This window comes from Acipenser ruthenus, chromosome 1, assembly GCF_902713425.1.
Source record: "Acipenser ruthenus chromosome 1, fAciRut3.2 maternal haplotype, whole genome shotgun sequence".
Classification (NCBI taxonomy): domain Eukaryota; kingdom Metazoa; phylum Chordata; class Actinopteri; order Acipenseriformes; family Acipenseridae; genus Acipenser; species Acipenser ruthenus.
Genome location: NC_081189.1, coordinates 73,591,244 through 73,597,309, shown reverse-complemented (window position 1 = coordinate 73,597,309; position 6,066 = coordinate 73,591,244).

Genomic DNA, 6,066 nt, shown 5'->3' with positions numbered 1-6,066 from the left:
AAACAATAATAAAAAGGAAATATTTAATATATTAGAAAGCTAAGTAACAGTTCATAAAAGAAAGTGCCCCTTAGAATTTAGCATGACTAAGAGTAATTGGCTTATTTTCAAATACAAAATACACAGCTTTTTATTCCTGTGGATATTTTTCAGTTCCCATTGTATTTGAAAATAAGTAATTTAAAAGAGCTCATCTTTAAACATTGAAAGTAAAGAGCAAAAGTAAAGTTTTTTTTTTAGGGTGGCTATTTCAATTGCTGATCCAGGAGACACAGCCAATGGCTTCTGCAAATACTGCAGAGTCTAAATAAGAGCCCACCATAATGACATGCAAAAACAACGAAACATATCAACAATGCTACTCCACATTCTGCCTTGAATAAAACAAACTGCTTCCAAGTAGCACCCGTGTTGGAGGTTAACAACAATAATTTACAGCAGGCCTCCCCAGGAGCTTCTGGCAAAGTTTGACAGCAGCATGTATAACAGCTAATGCAAACCATTTCAAGGTGACTGCACGTGTACACAGTTTAATGGAAGTTTAAAGACTTACACGTTTTTTTTTTTACGTTTTAAATGCAAAGGTTTATTGATGTATAAATGATAATAGGAAAAGCAGTTGTATTTTTAAAATTAAAATACCATGTAGCTTTATTAGTCGCTTAACCCTGGTTACAAAACTTTTTTTCTTCCTTTGAAGACCTTTGCATATGCAATTTCAAATGCACTAACCACTCTGCTATCCCCGTAGCAACACATTGTGAGTTCTCATCATTCTAATACCTTTGGCTGACAAAGAAGTATGTAGGCAACAAGATACAATCGTCAGTCCATGTGCTACTGCCACTTAGTCAGGGGGTGTGAATCGCCTTCGAGTCATGTCATTAATTATCTTATGAATGATTTGTAATACAAATTAAAATGATTTGACTCTTTTTTTCACACAGTTATTATACTTTTCAAATATTCAGATATTTATTCTAAAGGTTTAAACATGTAAAAAAAAAAAAGCTAAACAGTTGAAATGAACCTAAAACCGCTCTGTTATTTTCAGCAGGTGTAATTGGTTATTGATGAAAGGCTATCACGGACAGACAATAACCTAATTTGAATTAAGGAGAATAAATCAGCTTTAATAACAGGTAGTTGAAGTGAGATATGTGACCATATGTGCAAGTATTTGAACTATTTTTGTTCCAGATCAAAATACAGTACTGTCTAACAACCCCTTTGTGAGAGGGCGGGGGGAATCCTGCCCGTTATAATATTCATTAATTTGTCTCACATCACAAAACATACGTTTATATTATCTCTTTATAGCAGGAACTGTTTCTACTATACATTTTCTGATCATGCTGTAAATGGTGAAGTTGGTGAAGTACAAAGGGAACTTCGATTGCATCCACTTCTGCGATTTGAATTTCTCTCCGACGAGTGCATACAGGGGTACCTGCGTCCACTTCCGACACCAATGTAGTGATCTTGGTTCCCGCAGGCAGGCGCATCACACAGGGCGAGGCAATCCACACACAGGCGGAGGGCGGGCGCGAACCCGGGACCTCTCGCACTGCAGCATAGCGCCAATACTGCTGTACAAAAGAGCCGGCTCCTTTGCAAGGAGCGTATATCGGGCTCATGTCTTTGTATGTGATTATATCACCTACCAGTCCTGCCTCTGACTTCCCCCATGCACGCTACAATATATAATAGATGGGCTTCAGTGAGTTACAGGAAAATAATTTAATCTAGGTTTCTGTGACATCATAAATTATGAGACCGAAGGTCGAGTAATTTATAAACCGTCACAGAACCCCGAGATGGATACCCTTTTGATGCTAATATTAAAGAAGACGAGGTTCAGCGTTACAGTTCATTTTTTTAAAACGTAGTGTTTCAGTGCTGTATAGACGTTGTATGTCATTATCTGTTTCTCCAGTTTCTCTGATACGAAATTACCAGTTTAACAGGATGGTTCAGGATGCAAATATAGCCTGATTTGATTTTTAAAAAAAAAATGGTCTCATTCATGGGGTTTCCATGCAAGTTTTTTTTTTAACTCGAGACATTTACACGAGAAAAATGTCTTGTGTAAAATGCTTTTTTGGGTTTCCATTCGCTTAGTTTATTTTACTTGAGTAAACCGGGCTTTTCACCCGACGTCATGCAAATGAATGGGAAAGGTGGGGGTTGATATGTAAATTAAATATGCGTAAAGTACTTGTGGTGTTTTTGAAGATTACTAGTGACATTTTGTGAAAATGTGGTTTCCATTCGCAGATAACTGGTAGACGAGTGAATCTAAGCTGCTGTAATAAAGCAAAATACCCTGTGCCTGCTTGGTTAATAATGTGCTTTACTGCTCTAGACCAACTTGTTTTTCAATTTGTGGAGGCTTGTGCTGTCAGAAATGCTCTCCTTTCTTTTAAGTTGTGTTGGATTTACTGCTGAATTAAAAATCAATGATGCAATCAAATAAAATACAATCAATACGTTCATTTGCAATTTTATTTGGTCAGTTCTGAGAGGACATCAACAACTTGGATGTTGTGCTGTTTTGGGCGATCGAGCTGGCTTATGAGGCCAGACGCGCATTGTCATTGGACATAGCTGGGATCAAAAAAGGACAGGAATTAATTCAGTTAAGCAGCTCACTTGCTCTTCGTGTTTAACTTTAGCGTAGTTTTTACAGCAAGGGTATTCTCAAACAGCTGCTTTAATACTATAACAAATGCATAACACAATTCGTGGTAAGTGGTTTTATACAGAACTGTAAACCCACAAGTTATATACAACATGACAGACCAGACACAGCAAAAAACAATAATAAAAAAGGCCGCATGCATTATCTTTAAGGTGAACTACTCCACTGCTAACCATAAAATCGCCCATCAGCCACTACTTTCTGCTGTCTTGGAATCCACAGTAACAACTGACCTGCTCCCTTGCAATATTTATAGTTAAGGATAAACACGCTCATTAACATTTACACGTGAAATGCGGGTTTCCATGCGAAACTGGGTGTGGTTTTCCCGTGTGTTTCATCATTTACACGAGTAAATGAGATTTACCCTATCCCTCTCTTTGGCCGTTTTTTTTTGGCCACAAACCTGATTTACCTGAGTAATTCTCCCAAACGTGCAAGCGCATCGCCATTTCAGTGTAAATTGACCCGCATGGAAACCCCATGATTGATTCCAGTACAGGTGACTGAAGACGTGATGCTCGACCATGACTGTATCCCCCAGGTGGCAGAAGAATTGTCTCTCACCAGCACAGGCAAGAAATGGGAACACTCAAAGAAAAGTGCCTTAGGGCTAGTTTAAAACTGGGAGACTGCACAAAAGTAGGGAGCAGTTTAATAAGTTGTAAGTAACGAAGCAATGAGCAATAGATGGACCATCTTTATTTCCAGCCAAGTTGTCAACCCCTACTCCTTCACCACTTGACTGCCTTACTTAAATTAATAATTCCTAAATCCAACACTCAATCTTTAAACTATATGAACATAATTTCGATGTTTTATTTAACATCATGCAATTTAAGAAACTACAAAACAGTATCTCTAAAGTCTACAATAGTAGTAGTACAGTGTTTCATGTTAGGTTTCAAAATGTCACATTTTTCAATTTTTGGAAAACTACAGTGATGTAACTTCAGTATGTTAATGTAACATTATCAATTCTGTAGGGTGTGATGCAAAACTTTTGGCCATAGCTGTAATGCCCCTCATATATTCTAGGGCAGCAGTGTGGAGTAGTGGTTAGGACTCTGGCCTCCTGACCAGAGGGTTGTGGGTTCAATCCCAGGTGGGGGATGCTGCTGTACTCTTAAGCGAGGTACTTTACTTTACTTAGATTGCGCCAGTAAAAACCCAACTGTATAAATGGGTAATTGTACATAAAAAAATAATGTAATTGTATGTAAAAATAATGTGATATCTTGTAACAATTGTAAGTTGCCCTGGATAAGGGCATCTGCTAAGAAATTAATAATAATACTAACTAAAAACACTGGTTTGTTTTTCAAAGTTGTTTTTCTGTCATCTATATGCAGGTGTATGAAATGAGCGATCAGCTTAGCAAAGAAACATGAAATACATTGCTGACAGCAAGCAGCCTACTACTGGTGTTAGAAAATATATCCTTTTACAGTCAGTTATTTAGTAGAAATAATAGTGAACTACAGAAATTTAAAATAAGTCAAAATGTGATACCAGTATCAAATTGGCTACCAGAAGGATGCTTAGGGGCGATATATAAAATACTCACTTGCCTGTCCTTGTATGAAATATGGGAATGATCAAACACTTCAGGGTGCTTGGACACCTCTGTAGGCAACAGTTCATTCATGATTTTTCCTGGCAAGCATGTGTTGTCAGTACTTGGCTGTGATTGGTTAATCCACCGACTGTACCGTGCGGCAGTCACAAAAAATCGCTCTGGTTTCGATTTGAGTGGTACCACTCAGCGCCACCACAGGACTAGCGGTATTGTCCCGCTCAGGTCTGTCAATGCCAGCGATACAGACAGCTTTAGAGAGATTAGAAATACAATTCTTCAAGTAGAAATCGGACAGGAAGAGTTACTGATTCTCTTTTGGTACAGACTGTGAAACATTTCCAAAATCTGTACGTTAGGCCTGATGCAATGTATCTGCAAAAACAGAACAAACTAAAGCAGACCAACTAGCAGGGTCTGCTTCCAAACCTGCAGTTTCATCTTGTGGGACTGGTGATTAAATTGAAATGGTCTTGGCTTGCTGATTCATTATATTTGTGGGGGGTTGTTTTGTTTTTAATTTGTTCTGTGTTAAGTATCTGTGAAAGTTGCAAGCAAGTGGAGACTGCAGGACACCACTTCAGATGTCAGAAATCATAAGACTCATTAAAGTCCATATCTCACACAGAAAATAATTTTTTGGCTTTGGGGTCGTACTTGGTTTACTTTTACAATGAACACGAAATTAAATCTCCATGATCAATTTTAGACCCCTGAGAGACGTAAAACTATCAATAATTCCGGAAAATACCGACAACGCACTGGTGATGCACGAAGTTGGCGTGACGTCACAGGGGAACATATACCAGGAACACCTGAGAGATATAGAACATAAGAAGAACATAAGACTGTGAAATCGATCATTACGAATTTGTCAGACGTTTTGAGTAGTCTGTATTACAATAAGGACAGCAGGAGTGTGATGTGTAATGAAATAAATTGTGAGGAGGTAAAATAAGTGGTTTGATTCTGAACTGTTTTGAACCTCCAGCAGGAGAAAATAACCACGCTGGCATGAGGAATGCGAGCGACACGCCCGCTTGTCTGCAGGTCGGCAATTCTGAATGCTGTTCTAGTATACAGTTAACCCCGGCTAGTAGTTCATTTATGGAAATTAAAAAAATGTATTTCTATATTTGGTTTGTTTTACCATTTACAGTGCCTTGCAAAAGTATTCGGCCCCCTTGAACTTTGCGACCTTTTGCCACATTTCAGGCTTCAAACATAAAGATATGAAACTGTAATTTTTTGTGAAGAATCAACAACAAGTGGGACACAATCATGAAGTGGAACGAAATTTATTGGATATTTCAAACTTTTTTAACAAATAAAAAACTGAAAAATTGGGCGTGCAAAATTATTCAGCCCCCTTAAGTTAATACTTTGTAGCGCCACCTTTTGCTGCGATTATAGCTGTAAGTCGCTTGGGGTATGTCTCTATCAGTTTTGCACATCGAGAGACTGAAATTTTTGCCCATTCCTCCTTGCAAAACAGCTCGAGCTCAGTGAGGTTGGATGGAGAGCATTTGTGAACAGCAGTTTTCAGTTCTTTCCACAGATTCTCGATTGGATTCAGGTCTGGACTTTGACTTTGGCCATTCTAACACCTGGATATGTTTATTTGTGAACCATTCCATTGTAGATTTTGCTTTATGTTTTGGATCATTGTCTTGTTGGAAGACAAATCTCCGTCCCAGTCTCAGGTCTTTTGCAGACTCCATCAGGTTTTCTTCCAGAATGGTCCTGTATTTGGCTCCATCCATCTTCCCATCAATTTTAACCATCTTCC